The sequence below is a fragment of the Sciurus carolinensis genome, chromosome 18, assembly GCF_902686445.1.
Source record: "Sciurus carolinensis chromosome 18, mSciCar1.2, whole genome shotgun sequence".
Taxonomy (NCBI): domain Eukaryota; kingdom Metazoa; phylum Chordata; class Mammalia; order Rodentia; family Sciuridae; genus Sciurus; species Sciurus carolinensis.
In genome coordinates, this window is record NC_062230.1 from 20,298,610 (window position 1) to 20,312,443 (window position 13,834).

At 39.5% G+C, this 13,834-nt stretch overlaps 1 pseudogene; it reads right to left on the reverse strand.

Annotated features, from left to right (window-relative positions):
• LOC124969934 (SAGA-associated factor 29-like) overlaps positions 1 to 13,834 on the reverse strand; it is a 73,176-nt pseudogene that overhangs the window by 32,531 nt on the left and 26,811 nt on the right.

Sequence of the window (13,834 nt, forward strand, 5' to 3'; positions counted from 1 at the left end):
TGGGTGGGAGCTTGCTTGGTGACTGCTAAGCAGGGAAAACTGATTGAGCTGTGACACAAAGTTCTGCAGAGGCCACTTCTAACAAAGTGTGGGAAAGGACAGCATTCTGATTCTGCCCACTTGCTTCTGCTTCCTTACTCATGAGCTTCCTCATGTCCTCATGCTCAAATTCGTCTTAGTTAGCTCTCCTCTGCCTGTTTGTACACACAGGGGTTTGATAGTATTTGTGCATAGTGTTCACACTGTCTGGAAGCATGTTGAACAAACCCAGGCATCTCTGCAGAACTCCAGGATTATCACCAAGTGAAGGGGATTCAGTTGTTAAACCACAGCCATCTGTCCAGAGTTTGATGAGATGTTAAGAAAGTTTCAAGAGATATGGCTACTATTTCTGTTCCCAGTAGATTTTGTTACAAATCAGACATTTATAAAACATGGCAGTGGATCCGCTTCAGACAGGCAATGCTGAAATGTGGGCCTTCCTAAGGTTGGAGTAACAGGCAGGAGGTCCATGTACTTCTAGCATAGAAACTTTAAAGTGGTTTTAGGTCAAGCAGATATTTTTAATCTTTTCTGGGGATTGAATCCAGGTGCTTGACCACTGAGCCAACCCCAATCCTATTTATGTTTTATTTAGAGACAGAGTCTCACTGAGTTGCTTAGGGCCTTGATTAGTTGATGAGGCTTGCTCTGAACTCAGTTCTCTTGCCTCAGCCTCCTGTGCTGCTAGGATTATAGGTGTGCCCCACTGCACCCAGCAATCTCTTTCTTGATGACTGAAATTCACTCTTTCCATCTCCATTGAACTACTCTGAGCTAACAAAAAGCAGAGAGGGCATGTATTTTCTGTGAACTACAGCTTAGAAAAGTTTCTTGAGCTTAATGAGGAGTTCAGCTCTAGAGAATCAACCTTTGTTTCCTGTCATTGTCTATCATAGGTATGTATTCAGAAGATTTTAATTTATGTTTTGCTACTGGAGAGTGAACCCAGGGATCCTTTACCACTGAGCCACATCTCCAGTCCTTTTTATTTATTTATTTTTGAGACAGGGTCTCACTAAGTTGCTGAGGCTTTGAACTTGCAATGCTCTACCTCAGTCTCCCAAGCCACTGGGATTCCAGGTATGTACTACTGCATCCAGCTACATTATTTCATTTTAAATTCACATTTGTTACTTAAAAGTGACTGAATAACGAATCTTAAAAGTTAACTTACATTTTATTTTAGAATGGAAAAATTCAAGTTTTCTCACACTGTGCCTGTGTGTAAATTTTTGCAGTAGTTTCTGCAGTAAATGATAGATGAAATGTGCATCACCAGAGTGACCTTGATTGGTGCTGCCCAAAACTCCAAAAGTTGTTGCAAAACCCCAACCTTGTAGTTAGCTACCTGGGTGCCAATCATGTGATCCCTGCTGCAGCATACCACGGAGCAACACTGAGACCCAGAGGAGGGCAGCAAGGGTCAAGCTGTCAGCTTGCTGTGGGGTTTAAGGAGTCAGTTTGTGACACAGGAAACACTCCATGCAGCCACACAGCCATGCTCACATTGCAACCAAAAGCCAGCAGGAGGTATGTGTGGCACATGCAAACATCTCTGTCTTCAGGTGCCTCGAAGGAGCTCATTGGTCTTTAAAGTCCCCTCCTTTCATTCATTCCTCTTCAATAGCAATGTCCACAGTCTTCTCAGCTGTGTGCCTTGCTAAGGCCTGCTGCCTCAATTGGGATATAGTGTGAACTACAGGTGAATCACCCCTAAACCCATTTAAGAACAAAGGAGGGGAGTGTCACTTTTAAACTCAAACTTCCATAATACTTCAATGGGTGATATTTCTGTTTCTTCTCTTTCTCCCTTTCTCTATTCCTTGTCCCAAAGCCCTCTTTCCCCTAAGAAGATGAGTGTTTGTTCATAAGAAAACAAAACACAGGAGACACCCTTTGGCCAACACATCAGATCAGAAGGAACTTAACGCACTCTTCTGGCAGGTGCATATAAGGGGTTGATCTCCAGTGTCTTGGGCACCCTCTCATTTCATCAAACATGGGGTTCACCTGAGTTACCTTGTTGAGGGACCCAGACTTGATGTGATAATCAAGGAAGCCACCTCCATGAATCACCACTTTCAGGCTGATATTTGTGGTCAACTTCTTAAACCTTTAAGCCTCTTCCATGAATCTATGTTCTACTTCCCTCACTGCCTTCTCCAAACTATATCTGAAATCTTATGCTTTGTGCACCTAAGGCCAGATAGGGGCTGACAGGTACCCTGAGAATTGTTTAATGGGGCCCTCTCCTACTGTAATACATAGACAATATGGAAAGAGTGAAAACTCATATCCTATTGGGCTCTTGTAGATTACTCCATGGATACAATATGGAGCACATGTGAAAGTCCAATCCCAGTGGGGACCCAAAGAGTAGCTGAGGTCTATGGGTTTTTGTTGGTGGTGTTGGTGGTGTTGGTGGTTGGTCTTCCTTTTCTTTTCATAAAATTCCAAGATTATATGCAATTCAGTGTCAATTCCTGAGAACTTATCACTTGGTGTATCATAAATAATTGAGTACTTTGAAGATATAGGTATTAAAGAAATTGGTTTCTTTTCATAATATGACTTGCCCTCAATAAAAATTAGAGTGGAGAACTATGGACTAAAAATGGGACTCCAAAAATTAAAACAATATATAAACTTGATTTATTTTACAAGCAGGAAGAAAAGTGAACATGCATCCCATATGTTCAAGATTTTGTGACTTTATATCAAAACCCAAAGTAACAAGGATTTTGCAAGATCTGTTATACTCATGTTCTCCTTGAACACAGTAAACATGTGCCAGTCAAATGTTTATTTAAGGGTTTATTTAAGTGTTTATTTAAGTGTTCCAGACAGGCTTGGGTCCCCACTGGGATTGGACTTTCACATGTGCTCCTCCACCACTCAATGGCTCAAACTGCACAACCAGCAGCATCCCTGCAGGCTTTTAATGAAACTTCTGGACACAGTTCTATGGATTCTTCTGCTCCCCTTCCCCATGACTTCCGCCTGTTCATCAGCCTCTCTGTCTTGCATTACTGGGTGAACACAGCCAAGCTGTTTTAACAAGGAGTGTGGCATTTCTTATCATCCACTACTTCTAAACATTCTTGTATTTGTGCACCTCAAGAGGTAGCAGAGGAGCAACGGAATGTTTTGAGGGTATGTGTTCCTTTCTCTATGACTGACTGCAGTGAGCAGCATGTCCATTAACTGAGAAACAGGCGAGGATGATGGGGGATTAGAAAGACAGACAGACACACAGAGAGCTGACACCAGGTGCGACATTACATCTGGATGGCGATGCAATGACCCAGAGCTACATTGACACATTTTTTATATAGGCTTAATCAGTCAGAGGTTATTTGTGGGAAAGTTTCTGTGAAGCAGGCAGGCTTGAAGTTTCCAGTCTTGATGAGACATTAAGGTTACCTTGCTATGCTCAGACTCCTCTATCCCTGGGAGGTGGTTTCGGAGTTTCAAGTTTAAAACTGATAACTCTGAGCTTTTGCACAGAGTGATCACTGGCTGGTGTTGCCATGGCAACTGGGCAAATTTAACCCATACTTTGGCATAGCAAGATCACAGCATAAACACTCCACAACCATGAGGCAGTCAGGCACCTTGGTCCACATCATTGCTCCTCACATCCCGCCTTCTCTATGTTTTAAGCTCAAATGATGTGCTATTAGGTGGAGGTGTGAAATCTCTCCCCATAAGATGTGGCATCCTATTGTTTTTAAGACAAAAGAGAATTACTAGCAAAGATATAATTATAAAAATGTACCATAGTGTATGTTTTCACATATTCCAAGGATTCAAACCATTTAAATCATCAAGTGTTTGTTTAGCAAGCCATGTAGGTTCCACAAGATCACACTGTTTCCTCAATATCCCAGATGTGATAATATCATTCCATTATGTCAGACTGTCATTATTTCTCCACCAAATACACATTTAGTGATTTTTAATTTACTCCCAATCACATTAAGAAGCATTATACTTTGCTGCTATAACACAAACACATTTAGGATGGAAGCAAAAACAGTCTGAACTTGATATATTTAGGACCATAGCTTGCAGGACATTAATTTTGTTTCTATCTTATCATTAATATCTGCCTAGTTTGGTAGAGCTTGAGAAGTATTCTGAGCCAAGTCATTAAGAAAATGAGCATTTTGAATGCTTTTGGATAGGGCTATGATGGACATCACAGCAGACACCAAAACAGCTATCAAAGTAACTATTCCAAAATGACAAGACCAAAAGCATGCTGGTGTCTTTCCAGCTGAAAATGAATCTGCTTGTAAAACTTGAACTCCAGTATCAGAATACCAGAGCCCTGAAATGTGACCTGGGATCATAATAAAAGAGGGTTGGTATAACATGAGCAGTGTGTCCTCTAATATACTGAGTAGTACAATTAGACCAATAGCAGTTTTGACAAGTTACATGACCTTTTCCTCTGGTTCTACTTACTTTAATATTTCCCGAGACTGAAACATAGTGGATTTGTGCACAGGCCCACAGGCGATAGCAGGGAATTACTCTACTACTCTTGTCCTCAAGAGTAGTTTGAGAATTGGCAGCATAATTGATAAACATCTAAGGCAGCTATCGAATGCCATGGATCTCTTTGTGTGCCACCACCACTGTCGGTCAGAACATTACTTACAAATCCTCCAGGAGTCATAAATTTCTGATATGGGTGCCTCTTATCAAATCTATGAGACCAGTCCACAATAAACCCACTGCTGCCAGAGACATGATGCTGCACTGGCACTGTATTGGCACTCTTCACCCATTCGGGAAAGGCATCCTCTTCTGTTGGTAGTACGATTAGTGAGTACCACATTACCATATTAGTAACTGTCTGGACATACAGTTTAAATCCCAGGGGCCAGTGATAAAGACTACCGGGGCTTCCCCATATGCTGACCTTGTCTCTGGGGCTACTCTTAAACAGCCAGCATTTTTACTGTGGGACCAACAAATAGACAGACTCCCACTATATCCAGTACAACTAAATCCAGCTGAATAAACAGGTGTAATATGTTTATCCAAAAAACCTTCCATCATTAGTAAATATTGCAATGGATTCTGCAGTCCACACAGCTGGGTGCAGTAAAGTGGATCTGGTAAAGAAGTCCAATAGGTTTCCCCATGATCCCTACTTACCTGACAGCTCAATTAATCCAGCCTAGTCACAAACACTGTGACTGGAGATTAAGTATGTCCCTGCTGATTGACCATCTGCTCAGCGTGATATGTCAGGTTCTTCAGTGGTTTGAACTGCAGTTCCAGATCCTCCAGGTTGGTGGTGAGCAGCACATCCAGGTATCCAGATAGGGTGAGTTGTGCCTCTGGAAAGACACAAGCATGGCCTCTCCCCACATTAGTACCAGATCTGGTTCATGCCATTGCCCTGTTTCTACGTGTCTCCTCCAGACTAGGCCTGATGGGCTTGTTGCAGTGGGAGTCATGTCTCACTCAGCAGCAGAACAACCTTTAGCCTCACAAATTAAAAATTTAAAACAAAAAGAGCATGATTCAAAGTATTTTGGGGGGTTTGGCCTCCCCCTTTTTGTTTTTGCTTTAGTAATTGTAATTTAATGTTATCTTCCTCTTTTACAATAGCCTGACCTTGAGGAGTATAAGGGATGCCAGTTCCATGATCAATATGATATTGATCACAAACTTTTGAAACAAAGGACAGGTATAAGCTGGATCATTATCGGTTGTAATTCAGAGAGGAAGGTCCAACACTGCAATAGCAGCTAAATTGTGAGAAATGACTTGATGTGTATTTTCTATTTGGCCAGGAACATTAGTAAAAGTCACCTGTCAATCATGTGGGGATTGTGAAGATCAATGTTGTTGTTGATGAACTGAAAGGGGTACCACCATGAAAGGAGGCCCAGCTCCCACCAGTAATATAACTCATTGTCTTCCTCAAATATGCTGAGTAACAAAATTATGAAATGGGGTCAGTGTAAGTGCAGGAAGTCAGTCTTACATTTTGTCTCTCATAATTGATGGCCTATTATCTCAAATTAACTCAAGTTGTTATATTAGAAGTTGTACTTATATAAGGCATCAATTTTAAAGTTTATCCAGAAAAACAAAATGATATTAACAAGAGTAAAACCATTTTTAGTTTGTACAATAGCTATGAACCAAGAAACATTTTCTTGTAATCCCAAAACTTAATTTAGCTATATATTATATTTCCTGTTTATTTCTAAGAGTAGAGGAAATTAACTTGAGTGGTTATCTGAAAATGGATATGGTGAGAGGCAGAGTCTTAGCTGAGGTGGCCTCTTGATAAATCTTAGGTAAGGTGTGTTTTATTTCTCAAACTAATCTTAGTCTCTTTCTATAATATCACTTTATAGTTTTTATATATCATGTTTTCAGTCTATACAAATCAGTTTACCTAATGTAACTTTACATCTAAAACACGAATCAAACAAGTTAAGAGTTCTTTAACCCCCTTTTGTGGGAAAGTGGCAAAATGTTTTACCTCCAATATTGTCAACATTTAAATAAACCAGGCTCCTTTTATAGTCTTTTAAAAATGTATTTAACTTCCCATTCCAGTGTGAAGAGTAACACAATATTTTATAACATGCCATATGATTTTTATCTAATTACAAAATATTAAATAACATAAATAACTTTTTAACCAAATATGTTATTTTTACATAAGTCTGTAAGAGATCACTGTTACAGAAAGCATTCATTTGGAGAACCCTAGTTCGGTAAACTGTTGTCCTAAACCTTATATTTTAAAGACCTGTACATGAATACCTTTTGAGTACCAAGAAGCCAGTAATAGCACCACAATTACACTGATATTCTTATATTAACCATGAATACCTTTTAAAGAAAAATTTTGACTTATTAATGTAGTGAATACTCTAATATTTATTCTTTAAATAGAATTGTAAAAAATTAATTCCTTTAAGATTAATTTCCCTAAATAACAACACTTAAGAGACATAAGAAATTATCTTGCAGGGTAAGAACAGATTAATATTTTAAGAAATCCTTATTTCTTTAACACAGAGGGTTGAAGTTTGGTTTATATCAGTACATTATCATTTGAGTTGTCTGGAGAAGTGGTCAGTTTCCTTTCCTCTCTCAGTCTTTTCTTCCTTTCTTTCTTTCTTTCTTTCTTTCTCTCTTTATTTCCTTCTCTTTCTTTGAAGCTTAATTAACCATGGGTCCCTACCTTTTGGGTTGTACATAACTGTCCTAGGAGTTTGATTATATTCTCTTGAAACGTGACAGATGCCTGTGAAGAGAGTCACTTCATCTTCTCTTTCTGTAAGAATGCTCCATGCCAGAAACCCTGTTAAAGGCCTTCAACCTCATATATTGGGAATTTTCCTTTTTAAACAGGAAAAACCCTTAAATAGCTTTCAATAATTGTGATAAATCAACTTAGTTATACACTAATTTTTTCAAATGTACCCTCCACTAAACTTATATAAGTTACTTGGACATACAATACTTTTTATCACTGTAAGATGAAATAGTTTTGTTTTTATAGTACTTTAATTGAAACCCTACTGAAACCTCTTGTACTCTTTCTATATAAAATTACATACACCCAATGAAATCTTACCTCCCAGCAACCTCATTTTTGTGAAGACATAGAAATAAAGCAATCTCAGACATTTTCTATTCATCAATTTATGAAAACCAATCTAATTTTTATATAATTTTTATGGAATTTAAGAAATTAAAAGTATTTGAGAATCTCTATCTCTTTGCTGAAATGATCTTTCGCTTCCTACAGTTGCTCTTTCAGCTTACTGGTATTATCATTCATTGCCTGCATTTGCTCTCTTATTTCATCCTTTGCTTCACAAATCATCTTAATCATGTATAGCCTGAAGTCCTTTTCTGACATTTCTTCTAACATACTGTCATTGGATTCTATTATTATAGAATCTATATTTGTTTGGATCATTTTCTTTCCTTGTTTTTTCATGTTGTTCATGTATCTTCCCCTCTAGCAGTGCGGATCTGGGGTATTGCAGATTTCCCCCTATAGGCTTATAGTGGCCCTATAGGTTTCCAAAACCCTTTCTTTAATGGGAGATCAATATTAGCAGTGCCCAATTCAGACCCTATGCAATCCTAGACCAAATAACCCCTATAAGGACAATAACAAAATTGTCATAATAAACAGAATGAGTTCAAATATTATATTCAGTAAAACAAACAGAATTGCAATAAGGTCTGCAGTTTCTAATGGAAGACAAAGAGGATGCAGAGGGATATAGAGTGTGGCTGTTAATGGGATAAGAAAAGAATATACAGAAGTTCTAGATAATAGAAAGGGTGAGATTGTAATCAAAAGAAATTGGATGTTAACATGCAAAAAAGGGAGAAAGAGACTCTGAGGGAACAGGTAAACAAAAGGAAAAGAGAGCAAGGAAAGTAAAGAAATAAAAACTTAAAATTTTTCAATAAGAAGAAAAAAGAAAATCTACAGTATAACAGTCATATAGTAATGAAACCTCCCAGTCTTCAGTAGCCTGATGCACAAGAGGTACCTGACAATGAGCTTCAAGCCTCCAACAGGTGTCTCAGGATGGGATTTGCCCCACCTAAAGATCGGAGCTACGGCTTCCAGGATTATCCAAGATGGCCACTCTGGCTTCGAAATGTGTTGGCAAATGAGGAGCTGCAACTCAGGGTGTGGACATGTTCAGCTGAAGGTCCTGGAGGTGGGATGCGGTTGGTCAGGCAGGGGTCCTGGAGGTCGGGTGTGTTTGGTGTGGTTGTGGGATCGTGGAGGCCGGGTGCAATCAGTCGATCTGGGGTCCCGGTGATAGGACGCAGTCAGTGGTCTGGGGGTCCTGGCGGCAGGGAGCAGTCAGTCGATGTGAGGGCCCCAGAGGCAGGGAGTGATTGGTCAGGCTGAGGGATCCTGGAGACAGGGCTCAGTCAGTCTGGCCAGGGGTCCTCTGGGGCCTGGCTGTTGTCTCAAAATGGTGGCAGCCACATGTAATCAAACCTGCAGGTACTGTAACAGTGAACTTCCAGGCAAGAGCAGGCAGCTGGTGCTCCACTGGCAGTCAGCGATCAGTTTGCTGACTGTTGTCGGACGATCAGGAGGTGAGCATTGTGTGATGGATAGGTGTAAGGCAGGCAATGGACAGGCAAGAGGCAGGCAAATGGCAGATGATGAGAAATTAAAAGTATTTGATTTTATATTTAGCAGTTGACATTTGGGACTTTAACTTTGTAAATTAATCAGATGTCTCCTTTGACAACAACATTTATAAAATTAATCTCATTTATGTTAAATCAAATTTACATATTTTTAACTATAAAGTCAGGATATCAAACAAAAGCAGTTAACAGTATTAGCCATCTCTTTTCTGTTGAAAAAAATCCTAGAAGTAATGTATATTACATCTTACACATTTTGTAGAAACAAAAACTCTCTTGTCTGACAACCTAGAAAAACCTAAGTAGTAATTTTAAACATATCTTTATTTTCATCTGTTTACCCAATTGAACCTTAACTTTGTGTGTGTGTGTGTGGTGGTGGGGATTGAACCCAGGGCCTTGTGTTCGACAGGCAAGCACTCCATGAATTGAGCTATATTCCCAGCCCCTAAACTTAACTTTTTTTAAAAGTCACATAAACTAAAAAATATTTGGATTCATTTCTTATTTAAATTTTAATTTATGAGTGCTCATTTATCTATATACCAATTTTGATACCATGTACATGAGCTATACACACAAGCACATATAGTACACACAAGAGTACACACATCTACACACATACACAAAATAGACAGGAAACAAAGATTTTGTACCTTTTTGTGAGTGGAGTTCCACAGGTAGGAGGCAGTGTTACATATGTTTAAGAAAGTCTCTATTAGATTTAACCTGTTAGAAATGAAAATAGAGCCAACCAGACTTTTACATTATGACTTAAATATAGAGCAGGCCTGTACAGTTGGAAATACCAGGCGTAAAATCTAACAGCCATGATGGACACTGAAAGCAAAGGTTGAAAAAGCTGACCATTTGTTCTTAATGGCAATCAGATCAACCTCCAACATCACAATGTCTATGTTCTTGTTAGAATTTAGTAGAAAGAATTTTGTACAATGTATTTGAGAGCTCATCCTACAAAGACTGGCCTCTGAACAAAGACAGTGTGTAAAACCCTTTGTAGTTAGATTAAAAACAAGACTGATCAGAAATACTTATTAATTTAGGTGTCTAAGATCAAAAGTGAATTTCACCATAAAATTATAAGCTCAAAATTATAGAATTTTTAAAAACAGGAGCTCAAAATTTTACATGCTCACACATCCTTAGTAAAAGACTGTGTTAAACATATTTATCAAACCAGAATGCACTTTGAGCTTAGATTACAGTCAGTTCATTCCATTTTTCTCTATCTCTGCTGTAGTATTAATGGAGGAACTTGTGAAGAAAGCAGGCAGGTAGAGTGTGAATGCAGATAAGATAGCTAGCCAAGCCAGAAGCAGCTTGGATTTAAAAGGGGCACCATTATCCTTTTGTCCACAAGCATTGTAAATCTTGTAGACTCTGTAATTTACATCTTAAATGTAAGACCAGGAGAGATAGAGATCTAAGAGAAACTAAGAACAAGGAAGGCTGTTGTTTCTTAACTATGTTTTTCCTTTGAAAAATTATTTTCTTAAGATCTGGTGCTATAGTTTGTTTTCTCTGGAGACCCTTTTGCAGCAGTGACCATATTGCCAACTCAAGTACTCATAATTCTAATTTTCTCCAGGTTAGCACCTTCCTCTTCCAATTACAGTTACTTTCAGGATGTATGGTCGCCAATGTGGGAGGAAAGGTGCTGTTGGGAGAGGACTTGTTGTTCACTATTTACAAACTTTAACAGTGTTTTGAAGGCCAGGAATCAGGTGAGAAGCTGACCATTTAACTCTTATGAGGTGGGTCTTCATGTAGAAGACAATAAAGTAAAAGTAAGCACAGGTATCTTGTCTGTATCCTCAACTGCATACCTGGCACCCAACTGTTTACCCAGTCTCTCCCATTTCTCTACATTTCCCATGCTCTCTTTAGAAAACCAGAGGTAAGTATTAGTAAGAAAAATTTAAAAACTGTGAGAACTGTGCCTTCCTTGATTTAAGCATAGTCTTGAGCAAAACAACATAGAGATGTCCTATGTTGGACCCTGTATGTCTCATGTTTTACACTCAGCTATACTGTATTACTCACCTTTATTTAATAATGGTGTCCTCCAGGAGCGTCCTTCATCTAATCTTCAAAGTTCTCCTGTGTCTGGTCCCAGTTCAGACACCAACTGCTATGACCTGCATGACTGTTAATGAAGAAACTGGCAAGAGGTGATGGGGGGTTAGAAAAGACAAACAGACACACATAGAGAGAAAGTTGACACCAGATGGGACTTTACATCCAGATGGTGATGCAACGACTCAGAGCAAGCTCAGCACATTTATTATATAGTTTTAATCTGTGGGAAAGTTTCCGTAAAGCAGGCAGGCTTGAAGGTCACTGTGCTGATGAGACATTAAGGTTATCTTGCTATGTTCAGAATCCTCTGTCCCCGGGAGTCATTGTCTGAGTTTCAAGATTAAAACTGATAACTCTGAGCTTTTGCACAGAGTGACCACGGGTGGCATCGCCATAGTAACTGGGCAATGTTACTGTACTTTGTGCAAAGGAAGAGCCCAGCACAAGGGCACCACAAGCACAAGGCAATCAGACACCTTGATCTACATCACCACTCCCCACAACTGACTTAACATGATGTCAACAAAATCTGGGTAGATGCTCAGAGGCCCCTGAGCAATTCATAGCTGAGTTTCAAGTCCTGACTAGCATGTTTGACTTCACATGGGCTGACATTCTAGTATCCTGTTCCACTTGCTGCATCACTGAGGAAAAGTTCTTTTCAGGGGCAACAGCAAAGGCATATGGTATGAAGTCCATGCTCAAGTCCATGAACAGCCTGGAGAAAAGGATGCTGTCCCTAACCAAAATCGTAGTTGTTATTATCAAAATCAAAGCCACAACCTTAGCAAAAGAGGCTATGCAAACACCTGTTTAATGGAGGGAATGAGAAAATGTGTAAATTAGTCAGTTAATTATGAAACATCAAGAGAAATAACATAAGGATGAACTCCTGTCTACCCCACTCCAAGACACTTAATTGAAACCCTCCACAAATATATGAATATCTAATCTTATTAGGAACTGACCTTATCAGTCAATCGGTTCCAGATATTAGAAGAAAATTCCAGAAGCAGATGATAGGACCTCACTGATCAACTTTCTTTTTTTAACCCATAGCCACTTAACCAATGAGCCACAATTCCAGCCCCTTTATATTTTTATTTTGAGATAGGGTCTCATGAAGTTAATTAGGGCCTCACTAAGTTGCTGAGGCTGATCTCAAAATTACCATTCTTTTGTCTCAGTCTCTGGAGTCACTGGGATTACAGGCATGTACTTCCATGTCTAACTCATAGATCAACTTTTAAATTTGGTCTTTTGGGTTTCCGATAACAGTGACAAGGCAGGAAGAAAACATTAGGAACTGGAAAGGGTGAAAGCAGACACAAGAAGAAGACCAATTACTTGTTCTAGCATTGGGAAATAGCTCCCTACTCCCTCAGGGATACCCGAAGGCTCCGTAGGAGAAGACATGAAGAGTCTTGAAGACAGGAAATTGCTACCTTTGTAAAGAACCTGGGTTTGGAGCAAGGACTGCCGTAATGGCATCCATCCACTGATGCTTCTCTGTAAAGAGGGAAATCTTTGGAGGTGAGATTGCCCTCACCACTGAGGGGGAGGGAGGGCATATCTGCTTCCATAATGGCTGCCCAGGAGGACTCAGGATACTCAAGTGGAGGCTGAAGTGTCTTGGGAACTCTGGAAATGGCAAGTAAAGGCATCAACATCCTTCAGGATGTCAGGCTCCATTCTTGCTCTATTTGGACCTCTTGGACGACTTTTTTTGTTCTAGTTATACATGACAATAGAATGCATTTTGACACACTGTATGCCAAAGGAGCATAACTACTCATTCCTCTGGCTGTACATGGTACTGAGTCACATCAGTAGTGTAATCAAACACATATATATGGATAGTAATGTCTATTTCATTCTGTTCTCCTTCCCATCCCCACTACCTCACCTCTTCACTCACTCCGCATTCACTTATTTGGAAATACGTTATCAAAAAAATTTAGGTTGTTTGATCCTTGGGAAAGGGACTCTGCTCCAGTATGATCTCCATATCTGCAGTCCACTAAACAGAACTCTTGATAACAATATCATCAAAATTATTTACTTCCTGGAAACTGCAGGATACCAAGTGTCTCCACAGAAGGCTTAGATCTCCCAAAAAAGGATAAAATACTTGGGCCACTTCCTAACTCCAGAGGAATGAATGCTCACACATGAGAGAAAAGAAGCCCTATAGAAAATAGGACAACTACAGACCAAAAGGTAAGTTAGAGCTTGCATAGGAAGGAGTGGACTTTTGCAGAATTTTAATTCCCAGCTTTGGACTAATAGATAAACCAATCTATGAAACCATATGAGGGCATGATTATGAACCCCAAGGCTGAATGAAAACATGACCAATAGCCTTTCAAGAACTCCAGGAAACTCTGCTGTCTGCCACAGCCCTGGGAATTCTTGACTCGAATAGGTCATTTACCCTATTTCTAGCAAGGAGATAGGGTTTGGCACTAGGAATCCTCAATGAAACACTGGGGGACATCCCATTATCTGAGGC